Source organism: Bubalus kerabau, chromosome 16, assembly GCF_029407905.1.
Source record: "Bubalus kerabau isolate K-KA32 ecotype Philippines breed swamp buffalo chromosome 16, PCC_UOA_SB_1v2, whole genome shotgun sequence".
Lineage (NCBI taxonomy): Eukaryota > Metazoa > Chordata > Mammalia > Artiodactyla > Bovidae > Bubalus > Bubalus kerabau.
The window spans coordinates 68326525-68345322 of NC_073639.1; the positions used below are offsets into that span (position 1 = coordinate 68326525).

General features: G+C 46.8%; 1 protein-coding gene across 1 annotated transcript in view; it reads left to right on the top strand.

Moving 5' to 3' along the window:
* Positions 1-18798, top strand: part of CORO1C (coronin 1C) — a 141277-nt gene that overhangs the window by 46961 nt on the left and 75518 nt on the right. The gene's annotated exons all lie outside the window — the stretch shown is intronic.

The following is an 18798-nucleotide window of genomic DNA, read 5'->3' on the forward strand; positions in this document are numbered from 1 at the left end:
ATCCCCGACTCGGGAATCAGAGTGAGGTGAAGAAGTGGGGGTTGTGTGGGGAGCGGGAGGTGAAACATGTTCTGGGCGGAGGGGGTTTCTGGTGTAGAGGCCCAGTGATGGGGGCCAGCGCTCTGGCTTCTACAGACTCGCAGCAGTCAAGACAGCAAGTAGAGGCTAGAGCAGCGCTCCCCAACCTTTTTGGCACCAGGGACCAAGTTTCGTGGAAGACAGTGTTTCTGCAGACAGGGATGGGGGGGATGATTTGGGGATGATTCAGGCGCATTGCAATTATTGTGTACTGTATTTCTATTATTAGTACATCACTTCCACCTCAGAGCATTAGGCATTAGATCCCCGAGGTTGGGGACCCCTGGGCTAGAATGATGATCCAGGTGCAGACTCTGCAGGGCCTTGTAGGCCGTTGTCCGGGGTCTGGCCTTGATCCTGAGGGCGCTGAGGAGCTGAGAAGGTTGCGGACTCTGGAAGGACATGATTGACTTTCCCTCCTGAGCCCCATTGTTCAGTGTGGTTGCCCCCAGCCCCACTGTCATGGACTCCCCCAAAGTCATGTTGAAGCCAGGTCCATGTATGGGACCTGTAAGGGTGATAAAGAGTAAATCTGGTCATAAGGGTATGAGGTGCCGGGGTCCAGCCCCGGCTGATCCAGGGTATTCGAAGGAGAGACGGCGTAGGCGAGGATCAGGAAACAACTGCTTAATTAAACGTTAATTAAGGATATAAAGAGTAATAGAATGAGGATAGCTCAGTGAGGAAATTCAGTGGAGAAAAGAGGCTGAGTAGCTTGGTTTACGCAGGAGACCAATAAAACTTCAAGACAAGAAGTTTGCACCACTTACGTAGGCTGCAGGTGTCCTTCCGTTCTCCTGAAGGAGAGGAGACACTGAGGCCTCCCCGGTCGGATCTTAGAAGCCCAGGCATAATTAGTAAGCATGGCGGGTTCCGCGCTCCAGATGGAGACTCAGCCAGAATTTGAGAGAGAGCGACATGGAGAGACCAATTCTGTGAACAAGGCCCGCGCTTTATTTTCCAAAGTAGTTTTTATACCTTAAGTTATGCACAGAGGATAATGGGGGAAGGGGTAGAATCATGCAGTAAGCCAGGCTTTCTTCCTGCAAACTTATCATATGCAAAAGTTTAGGTGATTTGCATCATCTTCTGGCCCAGAGGCCTGTTAACATTTTAAGAAACTTATTTTTCTCTAAAGGTGATTATTCTAAAGTCAGGTACCAGCCTCCAAAAAGCATTGGGTAAAGTTGCATTCCTATAGGGCAAAGGTGAGGTGGGCTCAATCAAGAAAAGAATTAACTCAAGGGTCCAAGGTTACAAACATTGAGGCTACTACTTGCATTTCTATACACCCATTTTATCAATCAATACACTGCCAAGGACACAGTAGGTAAGGGATATGGAGACTTAGCAGCAAACATTGGCCCAACAAGTGAAAAACCCTTCACCAATACAATTTCTAATCAATCTTTTAACTACTTAAAAGAATCTGTGTTTAGACAGTTTAGAACATCTCCGGCCTCTCACAGTTGGGAGGCTCTGAACAATCACATGGGGCCGGAAAAACCTATTCAGGCAGGCTAGAGGATTTCCAAAGGAGTTTGCAGGTTGAAACACTGTCACACCCAGGAATTATTAACTGGAGCTGTAAGCTAACTCTTTTTTCAGAGAGAGGTAGTGGGGGACAACCCCCTGTAAAGTCAGAGGTGTAGGTGAAAGCACAAAGCAGAAAGTAGGCAGACTCTGGTTTTGGGGGTAGATGTTCGAGAATTTCCAGGGGGACTCCTGAGGCTCGATCCTGCCTTTGTGTATGCTGAACCCCCTTCCTCATGACCTTTGCCATGGGCGGAGTTCCTCACGCTGGCTCCCGGCAGTGATAGAATTCTAGTTGAGCTATTCCAGATCCTGAAAGATGATGCTGTGGAAAGTGCTGCACTCAATATGCAATATGCACTCAATATGCAATATGCCGGCTCCCGGCATTGAGGCCCTGGAACTTCCCTGGTGGCTCAGTGGTAAAGAATCCAGGAGACCTGGGTTCAATCCCTGGATTGGGAAGATCCCCTGGAGAAGGAGATGGCAACCTGCTCGAGTATTCTTGCCTGGGAAACCCCACGAACAGGTGAGCCTGGCGGGCTACAGCCCATGGGGTTGCAAAAGAGTCGGCCATGACTTAGCAACTAAACAACAACACGTGTGAACCCCTAACTGTATAGGGCTGGTGCCCTTATAAGAACTGGAAGAGACTCAGAGCTTTCTATCATGTGAGGATATTGTTTATAAGCCAGGAAAACAGGTCAAACCAGGAACTGAATTGGCACCTTAAATTTGGACTCCCCAGCTTTTGGAACTCTAAGACAAAAAGTTTCTTTCCTTTTTTTTTGCCTCTACCGTGCAGCATGATAACTTCCCCAGCCAGGGATTGAACCTGTGCCCCCTGTATTGAAAATGTGGAGTCTTAACCACTGAGCCATCAGGGAAGTTCCAATAAACTTCTTTTGTTTAAGTCTCCCAGTGTGATATTTTTTTATGACTGTATTATTCATAAGTCAGCCCAAGATGACTAATACACACATGGTTCACCAAAGTAAAAATTCAGTTCCTTGGGACTTCGCTGGTGGTCCAGCGGCTAAGACTCTGAGCTCCCAATACAAGGGACCCGGGTTCCATCCCCGGTCAGGGAATTAGATCCCACATGCCGCAGCTAAGAGTTTGATTGCCACAACTGAACTGTCTCAGCTAAAACCTGGAGCAGCCAAATAATGAGTATTTGTTTTAGTGATTCAGTCCCTCACTGCACTAGTCACATTTCAGGCGCTCAGTGCCTACATTGGTCACCATATTGGACAGTACAGATACAGAATATTTTCATCGCTGCAGGAAGTTCTGTGGACAGCGCTGTGCTGGAGAGGTCACTCAGGGTTCTGGGAGGAAAATGTTATCGGAGGAGGAGACCAGTGAAGATGGGGTACCAGGAATCCAGTGAGGGGTGCCGGTGACCAGCGCCTCCCATGCTGCTGGAAGCACAGCAGACGCTCAGTAAATGACCACTGAATGGACGAATGGGCTGGATTTGAGTGAGGTCACGGGGATGAAGATGAGACGATGACCTCGGGAGGCCGTCAGGAGGCTGAACTGATAGAGTGAGGTGACTGGTTCAAGAGCCAAGGATGGCACCTCGGTTCTGGCTCGGGCAGCTGAGTGGACGGTGGGGCTGTTGCCTAAGGTGGGGACCTGGGAGGGAGGCAGGTGGGTGGCGGGGGACAAGGATGAGCTCATGTCTGGGTGCTGGTGCCATGGCCACGTGGAGATGTCCAAGAGCCCATTGGATTTTGGTGCCCAGAGGCTGGCAGTCAGGTGTGGGCCAGGTAGAGGTTTGAGAAGAGACGCCCTGCCCCCATCCCAGGAGAGGACGCAGATAAAGAAGAAGGGGCTTGGGGTGGGGGTGCCCGGGAGATGATATAGCCAGAGCAGCAGCAGCAGCAAAGCCAGGGGCAAGCAGTGCTTGAAGGGCCAGGATCACTAGGCACCTGTCAACTGGGACCAGCCAGCCCTGGGTGCAGCCAGGTTTCTGGTGACTTTGTAAAGAGATGATTCGGGGTCGGGGAGGGAGAGAGAGAGAGAAGAGGACAGTGACAGCTGGCCTGGCCAACTGGAATTGAAGAAATGGCTGCAAGTCTCGAGAAGCTTATTGGTGAAAGAGTTAAGGCTGTTACTGAAGGTGATGCTGGGTGGAGGAAGGGAATTTTTTTCTTGGAGATGGGAAAAACCCAAGCTTGGTCACAGGTCACAGGAAACGGGGTGGGGTGTGTTAAAGACTAGGGGGAGGAACAGGTGCAGTTAATTCAGTGAGGTCTGGTAAGTGGGGTTTGAACCCTGCTTGACCATCTATAAGCGATCTAGTGGCTGACCTCGACATCCCAGCCAAGTGGCTGTGTCTTATTTATCCCCACTGCAGAAATGAAGAAACTGAGGTCAGGGGCATTCAACAATCTGCCCCCGTCACTCTGGTCACCTTCTCCTGATTCTGCAGAGGCTCCGTCTAGGCCAGCAGGGCCTGGTCTTGAATACGGCCCCTCCGGCTCTGACTCCAGGATGCGTCCCAGACTCTTCCTCCTTTGGGGCTCAACAAACCATAAAGTGATAAAGGAGCACCATGATTCCCAAGTGGGAATCATTTACCCAGAGAGAAAGAACAAGAGATGCATTCATTTAGTGCTGGTATTTCCAGACTTACAACACATGTATGCTGTCGGCACCGTTCCCGAGTCTGGTGTCCCGTGGGTCTGAAGTGAAAGTCGCTCAGTCATGCCTGACTCTTTGCGACCCCATGGACTGTATAGTCCATGGAATTCTCCAGGCCAGAATACTGGAGTGGGTAGCCGTTCCCTTCTCTAGGGGATCTTCCCAACCCAGGGATCAAACCCAGGTCTCCCGCATTGCAGGTGGATTCTGTACCAGCTGAGCCACAAGGGAAGCCCTTCTTTCCTGGGACTGCCCCATTTTAATCCCGAGGACCATTCACCATGCTCACGTTTTGTGCCATACACTTTGCTGAGCCTTTAAATGAGATCTCGTTACACCTCACAGCACCGTGAGAGGTAGACTCTCTTCAGCACGTGTGCATGTGTGCTCAGTCGTGTCAGAATCTCTGAGACTCCACAGACTGCAGCCCACCAGGCTCCTCTGTCCATGGGGATTCCCCAGGCAAGAATACTGAAGTGGGTTGCCATGCCCTCCTCCAGGGGATCTTCCCAACCCAGGGATCAAACCCACGTCTCCTGCATTGGCAGGCGGATTCTTTACCGCTGAACCACCAGGGAAGCCCATGTAGACCCTCTTACTCTGCCCTTTTTAAGGAGAGGCAAGGGAGGCACAGAGAGACAAAGCAACTTGCCCAAGGCCACTCAGCATGTCTTTGGCAGAGACGGAAATCAAAATGAGGTCTGTTTGCTGCCAAAACCTGTGCTCATGTGCCAACCTGCTTCATCTCTGTTCAGATTATAGCAGGAAGGCTTCTTCTTTTTCTCTCTCACCTCTGGTTTGCTGACTGAGGCAGAGTAAGAGTTGGCATCCAGCTCTCTCAGGCTCTCATTCTCTTCTCCCTTAGGGGTGGAATTCTCCCAGGCTTTGCGGGTAGGACTCAGTTTTATCTGCAGGGAGACTGCAGCAGTCTGGTTGCACAAACCCATGTTTGCATCCACTGAAAGCTTTTTGAGATCTGGAAGCCGTAGGGAAATAGGAACAGATGGAGCCATAGATTTCTTCCAGAAATGGTCTCATTTTCTTTGCAACCTCTGATAATTACTGTGTTGGAGGCAGGGGTAGGGAGGGAGGTCAGAAAAATGGCTGGTCATTTTCCACTGGACTGGTGGAGGGAGAGGGAGTAAGGGATAAGTGTCTGTTGGTAATTAACAGGAGAAGGCATCTCCCGTGGCCCTTCCAGCCCTGGATACCGGAGAGAACCCTTGGTGTCTTAGTCAGCATAGGTGACAGAGAAGATTGGAGAAGTGGATGAGAGCCGACCCCTGACATTGAGCTGGGCAGTCTGCTTCTTGGGATCAAACTCTATAGCAAGCTGCTAAGCCTCTGGAAAGATAGACTGGTTAAGAGGGTGTTTCAGCCATACAGGTGCTCAGAAGCTGAAGTGCTCGGTTTCAGTTTCCTGGGGGTATTATGGAGAAAGAACCTAGCAGGATGGATTTGTCAATGAAGAGCTGTCCTCCTTCCTACTTCATTCAGTCCCACATCGGGGCACTCTGAACCTCAGTTTCTTACCTATGTGACTCAGTCCCACGCCCACTTGCAGAAATAGCCATTGCTCAAAATGAGATAACGTCCTCCCAGTTCCTCTCTGGGTATCTGTGCTGAAGCCAACTCAGCCTGCCTTAATGTAGAAGAACATGTAGATTGTTTACAATTGCTTACTATTGTAAACAATGCTGTGATAAACAACTCTGTGCCTAAAATCCTTTGTAGCACTTGCCATCTTTCCTTAGACCTGATTCTCAGAAATGGCAACCTACCTCCAAGGGGGCCCCCCCAGCCATCCACACCTCCTAATAGTCCCAGCCTTTATGTCGTCTTCCATACTGAATTATGCTGACCTGAGTGGACAGTGTGACTTTCTTTTTCACATTTTTATTTAATCTATTTGGCTGCACCAGGTCTTAGCTGGAGCACGTGGGATCTTAGTTTTTGCTTGTGAGATCTAGTTCCCTGACCAGGAATCAAACCCAGGCCCTCTGCTTTGGGAGGGAGGAGTCTTAGTCACTGGACCACCAGGGAAGTCCCAACAGCGTGTGACTTTCAAGGCTAAGTTACAAAACGTATTGTAGCCTCTGTCTTGGTTTCTTGAATCGCTCAATGTGGGCGATTCAATGTCCCGAGGGCACTCTATCAGACCTGAGGAGGAACTGAGGCTTCACACCAACAGCCCCCCTGTTTGTCAACCATGCATGTGGACCAATTTGGAAATGGAAGTGGGGTCTCAGGCAAGCCTTCCACTGACTGCAGCCCTGGCTTTCACCCGACTTCAAACTCATGAGAAGCCCTGAGCCAGAACCACGCAGTGAAGGCTTCTTTCAGATCTCCAGTCCACCAGACATGATAAATGATATTTCTGTTTTAAGCCAACCTGTTTTGGGTGATTTGTTTCACAGCCATAGGTAAATAATATGCTGAACCGAAGACCAGAGCATTCTTTAGACGCATGATGGAGAGTGCCAGTTTTTTCCTTCCCTTTTTATATTGCAAGATTGTCAGCACTGACTTTGACATGTAATTGACCTAATGATTGAAAGTGGCCTCTTGATAGGAGTTCCCATTAGCTCTGGAAATGTGGAGTGAGTGAGTGAAGTTGCTCAGTCGTGTCTGACTCTTTGCAATCCCATGGACTGTAGCCTACCAGGCTCCTCTGTCCATGGAATTTTCCAGGCAAGCATACTGGAGTGGGTTGCCATTTCCTTCTCCAGGGGATCTTCCCAACCCAGGGATTGAACCCAGGTCTCCCGCATTGCATGCAGACGCTTTACCATCTGAGCCACCTGGAAATGCGGAGTGTATTGGAAAGCCCCATATGTGACCAAAGCTTCCCAGGTGGCGCTAGTGGTAAAGAATCCGCCTGCCAATGCAGGAGAATCAAGAGATGCTGGTTTGATCCCTGGGTCAGGAATATTCCTTGAAGGAGGAAGTGGCAACCCACTCCAGTATTCTTGCCTGGAGAATCCTCATGGACAAAGGATCCTGGTGGGCTACAGTCCGTGGGGTCACAAAGAGTCAGACATGACTGAAATGACTGAACACGCATACACGCATGTATGTGACCAACAGCCCTTTCCAGGCTGTTCCCATATGCAGATTGGTTTTTGATTTGTGGCCTTGAGCCCTTCCAAGGAAAGATGTTCACAATTTGCTTCTGTGCCCGGCTAAAACTTCTAAACACCTGAGTTGGACGGCAGAGAAAGCCCAGTCTGTTGTCAGTTAATTGCTCCTTGCTTTCTCTGGATTCTCAAAAGCTTTTGAAAGCGTCAAAGATAAAAACATCTGGCTCACGAGGACTATTTCACCAGAGGACATACAACTCGAATAAGGGTTATCATGAGCAAAGCGGCTTCCATGTCTCTGATTCATGTGCTCTGAAGATTCCCCACGTGATGTACAGACCTGGGGAACCTGCCTGAGCACTTGGAGAAATACCAAGGGCTCCATTCATTCGATCATTAATATGCTCAGTAAATATTTATTCAGCATCTCAGACACTGTTGAGATGATTCAGAGGCGTGTAAGTCATGGTTTTTGCGCTTCAAGTCATTCACAGAGGCAGCAAATGGTGTAAAAAGTCCATAGTTGTAACAGTATGTACTGGGTTCAAATCCCAGCTAGCCTATCTAACAAACGGTGTGACCCTGGACTGCTTTCTGCCCTTTTTTGAGCTTCGGTTGCCTCTTCCAAAAGGAAAAGATGACAGTAGTATCTGTTGCAATGGTTTGAGGTTTACATGAGCTATGCCTATGAAACAAGTGGTTCTGGACCTAGAACCTGGCATGAATTAACAAGTACTGAGTTTCTTACAGTTGGTAGTAAAAGGTCCCACAGGGCCTCGAATGAGCTCACATCAGGAAACACGACAGATTCATATATGTATATTTTTAATTTTATTGAAGTATAGTTGATTTACAATGTTGTGTTAATTTCTGCAGTATAGTAAAGCGATTTGGTTATATATCTCTATATAATATATATTCTTTTTTATATTCTTTTCCATTATGGCTTATCACAGGGTATTGAATATAGTTCCCTGTGCTATACAGTACAGTACAGTATAGAACCTTGTTGTTCATTCATACTATATATAATAGTTTGCATCTCCTAATCCCAAACTCTTTATTCATCCCTCCCCCTACCCTGTGGCAATCACAAATCTGTTCCCTGGGTCTGTGAGTCTGTTTCTAACGAGTACTGACTTTGTTACTATTGGTAATATAGCAATACAATGCCTCGAATGAGTCCGCATCACAAAACAAGACAGATTCCTATTTGAATCCCGACTGTGTGACTGCACACACATGCCTGCAGCAGTCAGAGCCTCTATTCTTGATCTGTAGACTAGGTCTAATCAATGCACCTTCCCAGCTTATTGTGCAGATCAAATAAGACAGTGTCTGCCTATGGACACTCAGCACACAAACCTGTAATGGTCAGTAGCTATTTCTGTGAGGGAAGATGATCAGAAAAGCAAATTATTGCAATGCAGTTTTATAATTGCTATAACCAGGTCTTTCCCATGGGTTTTGAGACTGGGCATGGATTTCTGAGGAATCATTCTGTAATCCTTTTGTGTAGCTAGGAACTGACAGAGCAAGTCCTCACTTGACTCTGGGGCTGGAACTCTGGCTGCAGAGGCAGGACTCTGGGTGGTGGGCAGATGGTCCTGGAACTTCCAGGAATGATGGAGCTGTTACAAGAGTTTGTCAGACCAGGGTCCACGATTCTGCTCACCATCAACTAGCTAAGTGGAATTAATCAATGCAGTCACGACTTTGAGCCTCAGTGTCTTCATCGGTGAAGTCGTGTTAATGACGACAGTTGGCATGCACTGAGGGCCAGCTACGCGCCGGACCTTGTTTTCAGTGTTTATATTCCTTCACTCACTTAATCTTCATAAGAGCTCTATGAAGCTGCTGCTAGAATCACATTCCCATTTTGCAGATGAAGAAGGCGTGGCCCAGGGAGGTTAGCTCTTTCACTGGTAAATGGCCTGGCCAGGATATAAACCCAGGCAGTCTGAGTCCTCAGCCAGCGTTCTTTTAACTCTGTGTGTGCGCGTGTGCTCAGTTGCTCAGTTGTGTCCAGCTCTCTGTGACCCCATTGACTGTAGCCCGCCAGGCTCCTCCGTCCATGGGACTTCCCAGGCAAGAATATTGGAGTGGGTTGCCATTCCCTTCTCCAGGGGATCTTCCCTACCCAGGGATTGAACCTGCATCTCTTGCGTCTCCTGCACTGGCAGGCACATTCTTTACCACTGTGCTACCTGGGAAGCCCTTTTAACTCTGCAGCTTTATTTTTTTTTAATAGTATTTAATATAACGTCCATATTCCAGCTACTTCTCACACTACTGGGCTTCCCTGTTAGCTCAGCTGGTAAAGAATCCACCTGCAATGCAGGAGACCCTGGTTTGATTCCTGCGTCGGGAAGATCCACTGGAGAAGGGATAGGCTGCCCACTCCAGTATTCTTGGGCTTCCCTGGTGGCTCAAATGGTAAAGAATCTGCCTGCAATGCAGGAGACCTGGGTTGGGAAGATCCCCTGGAGAAGGGAAAGGCTACCCACTCCAGTATTCTGGCCTGGAGAATCCATGGGGTCTCAAAGAGTCAGACACGACTGAGTGACTTTCATTTCATGGGGTTTAGGGAAGGATTAAATGAGGCAAAGCATGAAGAGAGCTGTACCTAAAGTCTGTGGCATGGCGTGTGCCCTGTAAAGGAAGTTGCTGTGTACTTTTTTTTTTGCTGTTTTATTCCACCTTCTACAAGGAAAGTATTTTTTCATTGATCCATATTTCAGAAAGGTCCTACATTCCTCCATTGCTGGCCATGAGATACACAGAACAGGTGACTAGGACACAGAGGGGACTGGTCAATATTTGAGGGTCCCCCAGTGAAATGGTACCATGCCTGGGTTGGGAAGATCTACTGGAGAAGGGAATAGCTACCCACTCTAGTATTATTGCCTGAAGAATTCCATAGGCAGAGAAGCCTGGCAGGCTACCGTCCATGGGGTCACAAAGAGTCGGACACAACTGAACAACGAACACAGTACTATTGCCAGGCACTGTTCTAGGCACCGGGAATACATCAGCTGGAAGAATTTCTGCATCCTGCAGACACGGAGGGAGAACTCCCTAGACCCCCACATCACACGGTTCCTTCCTGCTACTAGCAGTTTGGGAGGCAAAAGCGTCTGTGTCTCAGAGCATTTGTTCTCCCATCTCAGCCTCCCTTTGGGAAAAGCCATTTTTCTCGCCTCTCAGAAATGGAGGTACACTTCCTTGGGGAAGAGAGATGATCCTCCATCCAGCTCTTCTGCTGGGAAAGGTAGCCACTGATGGGGACTAACATCAAAACCTGTAAAGAAAAAGGGAACAAATCCAAACCACTCGACAGGGGCTCCCGTGGCCCCGAGAACCACAGGCTGATATGGTGTCCCTCTGCGTGTTCAGGGAGTTCTGATTCTGCACGAGAGCACAGCACCCATTAAGTTCCAAATGCAGCCTGAGACAACAGTGTCTCAGCAGTTTGGGTACAGGGTGTGGGGAGAGAAGAGTGCAGGTGCTGAGTTAGGAATTTTTTTTTTTTTTAGCTGCCACAGCCACGTTGTGTGGCACGTGGGATCTTAGTTCCCCGACCAGGGAGCGAACCTCATCCTTGCCAGTGAAAGCACTGGACCCAACCAGGTCCCATCCAGGACCCATGGTCCCTGGTCCCAATCATTGGACTGCCCACGAATTCCTGCAACATGATTCTTGTTTTGTTTTTGACTGCACCTCGCAGCATGTGGGATCTTAGTTCCCCGGCCAGGGATCAAACCTGCATATCCTGCATTGGAAGTGTGGAATCTTAACCACTGGACCACCCAGGGAAGTCCCCTTCCTTCAACACAATTCCTGATTCTGCAAGATGGAGTCATAATCTCAGGTTTCCTGCCGAGCAGATGCCTCAGTTTCTTCTTCTGTAAAATGGGCGAATAATGGGCCCTATCTCCTAGGTAGGATTGCTATGAGGATTAAATGGGATCTTTCCTGTAAATCCCCTGGCCCAGCCAGACTTAATAAGGTTCTGTGTTGGCTTCCCTGGTGACTCAGATGGTAGAGAATCCACTGCAATATGGGAGATCTGGGTTTGATCCCTAGGTTGGGAAGATCCCCTGGAGGAGGGCATGGCAACCCTTTCCAGTATTCTTGCCTGGAGAATCCCCATGGACAGAGGATCCTGGTGGGCTACAGTCCATGGGGTCGCCAAGAGTCGGACAACGACTGAGCGACTAAGCACAGCACAGTACATGTTTGACCCAGGGTTTCTCAATCTCACCACCACTGACTCCTGGGACCTAAGCCTTTTTTGTTGTGGGCTGGGATGGGGCCTGTTCTATGCACTGCAGGATATCAAGCGCATCTCTCATCTATACACATTAGATGCCAGCAGCGCCCTCCTAGCTGTGACAACCAAAAATGTCTCCAGACAATGCCAGATGTCCCCGGGCAGGAAGTGGGGAGCAAAACTGCCCCCCGCCTGGTTGAGAACCTCTGGTCTAAGCCTTTCTTGTTGCTATTATGAACAAGAGTTCCCTTCTCACGTGAGGCTGAGGCACCTGGTTTGCAAGGGGAGGCCAGGTTGAGCTTTGGAAGCTGCAGCTCTTACTGCTGCAGACTGCCTGGGCAGTTTGCAAGGTTTGTAATAAACCTCAATTTCAGTAATGAGATTGACGTGGTTGAGTGATTTCTTTCTTTCTTTTTTTTTTTTTTTGCCAAAATTCATGTTTAAATTTTGGAAACTCTTTACAGGAGCATTGTGTGGAGAAATTGTTCCAGCTGGAGTTCTGCTGAGGTTGTCAGAGGGTGACACTGGGCTTGGAGTCTGGAGAGAACACCTTGAATTTATAGAATTTCTCCTTTCCCTTTAAAAAGATAATGTTTTTCAAAATTTATATCATTGAATGAACTTTGCAAAAGAAGTAGAAAACACAAAACAGGAAGTGTAAAATGGAAACTCACCCATAACTGGGATCTTGTCACTCAGAGATCATTTCTATTATAGTATGTGTAAAGAAAATTACTGGCCAGTATCACTGATGAGCATAGATGCAAAAATACTATTACAAAATGTGTGTCTTATAAAAATAGGACATACTGTTTTCTGACCTGCCTTTTTCATCTAACAGCGTCTGGAATATTTTTATGTATCATTAAACAACAAATATTCTTCCATAAAATTTTTTTATTTTTACTGCTTAAAAACCTCCTGTGCTCCTGGCAGCCTGGAAATAGTCAGGATTCACAGGGGGAAAAGGATGAAGCCATACTCCTTGACTCATGTTGTCCAGGTGTTACCTGGACACATGGAGGCAGAGACCATGGACCCCATGAAAGGAGAGGGCAGTGGTTGGGTTCTGGGAAGTCATTTTTGCCTCCAGGGTGAGGTGCAGACATTTCTGGCTGCTCTGTATTGTCTCCAGTGCCTAGCCCTATCTGTCTTTCTAATCGTGTCCCTCATTTATAGCCTTCTGTCCAGTTCCTACCCTGGAGTGTATTGATATTAATCCATCTCGTCTCACTGTTTCCCTTGAGGGCTGTTTCCCTAGCAGATAGTGGTGTGATAAGCATTCTTCCACATATAAACAGTTAATCCTCATTATTTGTGGACTCTATATTTTCAAATTCAGCTACTCGTTAAAATTTGTGACCTCCCACAAAACCATACTCACTGTCCTTTATTAGTCATTCGTGGGCATGTGCGCATTCAGAGTGGAGAAAAATTTGAGTTACTCAATGCACAGGTTGCCAGCTGAGGTTGAAGGAGGTAAAGCTCTGTCTTCTTGTTTCAGTTCGTACTGTAAACAAGTATCCTTTCCCTATAAATCGAGTACCACATTTTTAGCATTTGTGTGTTTTGGCATGATTTTGCTATTTATATGGCACCCAAGTATAGTGATAAAGTGCTGTTTAGAGTAACTGAGGACAAGAAGGCTGTATGGTGCCTTATGGAGAAAATACATGTGTTAGTTTCATTCGGGCATGAGCTGTGCTGTTACTGGCTGTCAGTTCAGCGTTGGTGAATCAACTCCATGCGTGCGTGTGCTCAGTTGCTCAGTCGTGTCCAACTCTTTGAGACCCCATGGACTGTAGCCCGCCAGGGACCTTTGTCCATGGAATTTCCCAGGCAAGAAGTGGGTTGTCATTTCCTTCTCCAGGGATGATTCTTTCCAACCCAGGGATCAAACCCGCATCTCCTGCATTGGCAGGCAGATTCTTTACCACTGCACCACCTGGGAAGTTGAATCAACTACACGTACACACACACACACACACACACACTCACATATATATATCTCAACAATGTACATTTTAAATAAGATGTCTTCAAACAGAAGCACACATAAAACCATGTTATATATTGATTGGCTGGCAAACTTGTGACCAGAAGCCTGTAGGAACCTAATTTTATATTTCTCCCAGAATTAATGATTCAATATTCACTCATTTAGTGTGTGTGGTGACTTTATAGAATATATCTCTTGAGTAATGAGAGTTGATTGTGTTTTTGCACGTCACCATGATATTGCCTTAGGTTAAATTTCTGAGAATGGAATTACTGAGCCCACATAGAATGCCTCTACTGAGGTCTTTTCAGTTTGTATCAGTTAGTTCTTACTGCATAACAAACCTGTTTCCACCTCTGTAAAACATTGATTTTTTTTTCTTTTTTTTAAATTTTATTTTATTTTTAAACTTTACATAATTGTATTAGTTTTGCCAAATATCAAAATGAATCCGCCACAGGTATACATGTGTTCCCCATCCTGAACCCTCCTCCCTCCTCCCTCCCCATTCCATCCCTCTGGGTCGTCCCAGTGCACCAGCCCCAAGCATCCAGTATCGTGCATCGAACCTGGACTGGCAACTCGTTTCATACATGATATTTTACATGTTTCAATGCCATTCTCCCAAATCTTCCCACCCTCTCCCTCTCTCACAGAGTCCATAAGACTGTTCTATACATCAGAAGCACTGATTTTTAAAAAGCCATATTATTTCCCGTCAACTTACGAGGAGTCAAAGAGTTAGTGTCTGGCAAGTTGGTTAACTCTAGGCCTGGTGAGCAGTATGTGGTTAATAAGTACAAGCTCCATCATAGCATTTACTTGTATTGAAGATCTGTAGCAGGTATGCTCACAAACATAATCATAGGTTAATGTTATTTCTCCCCATTGAAGAGATAAGGAAGCAGAAGCCCAGGGAGGTAACACTACTTGTCTAAGATGTCAGAGCCAGGAAATGGCAGGACCAGTCATTACATCAGAGTTTCTACCGTCAGCTCAGTCCAATAGGGCTGTTGTGCATGGACTCATTATGATGGTCTAAGACTGAACCCACAGTATCTCTGAGGTCTGCCTGTACCATATGACCCAGCAACTAAACTCCTGGACATTTTTCCAGGAGAAATGAGGACCTGTGTTCACACAAAAACCTGTACATGAATGTGTATAGTGTTCATAGCAGCTTTATTCATAACAAATGATCCCAAACAGGAAACAGCCCAGATGTTCTTCAATGGATAAAGGGTTAAACAAATTCTGCTGTCTATGGAATATTACTTAGTCATAATAAGGGACAAAAGAAAAATGAAAAACTAACAACAAAAAGAAATAAGGAACAAACATGTAACAATCTAGGTGCCATCTCCAGAGAGTTATACTGAGTGAGAAAAAGCCAGCCCTCTGCTGCTGCTGCTGCTGCTGTTAAATCACTTTAGTCGTGTCTGACTCTGTGCAACCCCATAGATGGCAACCTACTAGGCTCCTCTGTCCCTGGGATACTCCAGGCAAGAAAACTGGAGTGGGTTGCCATTTCCTTCCCCAGTGCATGAAAGTGAAAAGTGAAAGTTAAGTTGCTCAGTCGTGCCCGACTCTTAGTGACCCCATGGACTGCAGCCTACCAGGCTCCTCCGTCCATGGGATTTTCCAGGCAAGAGTACTGGAGTGTTCATACAATATATGAATTCATTTGTCATTCTTTTTTTTTTTTAAACATTTATGTACTTTTTAAGGGCTTCCCTGGTAGCTCAGAGGATAAAGCGTCTGCCTATAATGCAGGAGACCCGGGTTCTATCCCTGGGTTGGGAAGATCCCCTGGAGAAGGAAATGGCAACCCATTTCAGTATTCTTGCCTGAAGAATCCCATGGATAGAGCAGCCTGGCGGGCTACAGTCCACAGGGTCGCAAAGAGTCGGACATGACTGAGCGACTTCACACACACACACACGTACTTTTTGGCTGCACTGGGTCTTTCATTGCTGTGAGTGGGTGTTCTCTAGCTGTAGCAAGTGGGGCTACCCTTCATTGTGGTGCACAGGTTTTCCATTGCAATGACTTCTCTTGTTGCAGAGCATGGGCTCTAGGGCCCAGAGGCTCAGTAGCTGTGGGACTTGGGCCTAGTTGCCCCTCAGCATATGGGATCTTCTTGGACCAAGGATCAAAGCTGGGTCCCCCACATTGACAGGTGGATTCTTAATCAGGGGAATACCAGGGAAGTCCCATTTGTCATTCTTAAAATCACAAAGATTATAGAAATTGAGAACAGATGAGCTGTTGCCCGAGGTTAGGAGGGAATGGGGGCAGGAGGGAAGTGGGGGTGGCTGTAAAAGGGCAATGTCAGGGATCTTCCTGGTGGTGGAAATATTCTGTCTTGTATCAAGATATAAATATCCAGAGTGTGAGATTATACTCCAGTTTTGCAAGATGTTACCACCGGGGGAGAGCTTCCCAGGTTGTGCTAGTGGTTAAAGAACCTACCTGCCAATGCAGGAGATGTAAGAGACACTGGTTCAATCCCTGGGTCAGAAAGATCCTCTGGAGGAGGAAATAGTAACCCACTCCAGTAGTCTTGCCTGGAGAATCCCATGGACTCAGGACCCTGGCAGGCTAGAGTCCATGGTTTGCAAAGAATTGGACACAACTGAAGCGACTTAGCAAAGCACACACCATTGGGGTAAAAAGCACATGATCTCTTTGTATTATTTCTTATATTTACATGTGTACCTACGATTATCTCAAAATCAAACATTTAAATTAAGAAAGGCATTCCAGACTATTATATATAGAATGGATAAACAATAAGATCTATTGTATAGCACAGGGAACTATATTCAATGCCCTATGATAAACTGTAATGGAAAAGAATATGAAAAAGAATGTATATGCATGTGTAACTGAATCACTATACAGTAGAAATTAACACATTATAAATCAACTATACTTCAGTAAAATAAATTTTTGAAAAAGACATCCTATCCATTGCCAATCAATGATTTCTAGCTCTATTTTGCAGAGAGAAGCACTCCAAGCAGTGAGAATTAAAATTGATCAATGGAGGGTGAATTTTAATATTCCCCAAGTTTTGTCCCCTTCTGTCACTCAAGCAGGGGTCTTGCCTACTGAGATTATTCCAGTAATCTGAGATTACTTCCAGTCTTTCATTTAATTGTTTTATCATTTGTTAATGCTTCCATAGGGCTAATCCAGCTGAGCTTCCATGTTGCCCTGGCAACCTAAGACTAAGGTCCCCATTTGCTACTAAGAGAAACTAGAAAAAAAGATTTTCTTAGGAGCTTCCAAATGCAGGTTTCACAGTTCTTTCTTCTTCATACATGAGCTGGCATGTGTATCATGTAGGATATGGGACCATTCTTCTTTTTCCTGATCACTAAATTCACCTTCATTTAGCGTCTATCTTTTAAGGCTACTTCAGAAATCAGCAGCTTTTGAGAGCAAAAGACTTACAAATCACGCATCTTACCTGCACCTAAATCTCCCCATTTGGGGCCAACTTGGACAGACCCAAGGTTTCCTTTTGGACCCATGAAGAGGTTGCTATGGATTCAAGAACAATGGGATGATATTTTGTTTTTTTCCTCAGAGAGTTATGCAATTTTCCAGCTGCTTCTGGAAGTAGCAGCTCTCCACTGAGCACATTTGGGTCAGGTGTGGGGTGAGCTGGGGACGTGGCATTGCTTCTGGCTTTGGATCCTTTCTGTGCAAGAATCATCTTCCTCACCCTAAGGATAAAACTGGAAGACAGATGCCTTGGGATCCTTCTCAGTATATTTCATGGTTGTGGTATGGTGGTGTCATCTGTGGGGAATTGATGTCCTGGGAAATTTTGCTTTAATTTTATCATTTATAGAACTGGAAGATGGGAATCAACACATTTTAAATAGCTTCTGAATGCCAGGCACTATGCTGGATGCTTTGCCATGCCTTAATTCATTGACTCTAAACTCCTGAATCTTCAAAACCATTCCCTGAGGTAAGCACTTGGATGAATCCCAGTATATAAAGGCTGAGAGCTGGGTGCAGAGAGGGGAAGTGACTTGCCCGAGGTCACACAACTGGTAAGAAGTAGAGCCTGGATTTAGAGCCAAGTCTGTCAGAATCTAAAGTCCATGTTTTTTCTATTCTGTCATATTGCCAGAGAGGCGTTTTAATGTTTAGCGTAATGACTAACTGAGGGCTTATGCCAAGTCAGGCTGCTTGATAAGTGTATTACTAACTGGGACCTCATGGAATCCTTCCTAAGGTGCGTCTATTATCTATCTCTATTTTACTGAGGCTTAGGTGGGCCAGTGATTAGGGCTGTGGGTCCAATGTAGGGGGTGCTGGTTTGATCCCTGGGGAACTAAGATTCCATATACTGTACAGTGCACACTGCCCACCCCCCAAAACCCTGAGGCTTAGAGAGGAAACATAATTTGCTTTGATAGCTGTTTTGGTTCAGGTGGACCCTGCTTTACATAACACACAACTTCTGTGGCTGATGCTGAAAATGAAAAATTCCTCACTGTTAACTGCAAAGGTGTTTTGCTTTGGGAAGTAAATAGCCTACCCCATCAGAAGATCTGCTTTGTCAGTTCAGTTTACCAGGCCTGAAGATTAGCTTCCCCAAATCTTGACATTTCAGAGCTTGGTATTTGAGAAAGGGACTCTGGCTATCAAGAGGACAGCTTCACGCTACAGATCAGGAAATTCAGGTCCAGAGAGATGAAGGCAACTGCCCCAGGACACACAGTCTGACGGCAGCAGAGATGGACTCGAAGCCCCGCGGGTCGCCCAGTTATTAAGTGAGGGACTTCGGCCAGGAAAAGAAAGGGAGAGACCCTGTAATCCTTCATTTCCCCACCTGCGAAATTGGGTCAAGATAGGCCCTCCTGTGTAGTGGTGGGGGATACGCGGGTGTGGGAGTCCAGGGGCCGCCACCTTGTGCCAGCAAAGTGACAAGGTGTAGTGGAATCAAGATCAGCCTCAGGAGTTCCCAGAGCGGTGGGAGGGTGTGCTGGCTGCAGAGGCGGAGCTTCGGGAGCCAGAGGCGGGGATTCGAGGGTTCTGGGCGGAGCTTGATATTTAAAACAGTTAGATGGGCCCTGGGCGGGAATTCAGTCCTGTCCGACTCTTTGCGACCCCATGGGCCTCAGCACGCCAGGCCTCCCTGTCCATCACCAACTCTCGGG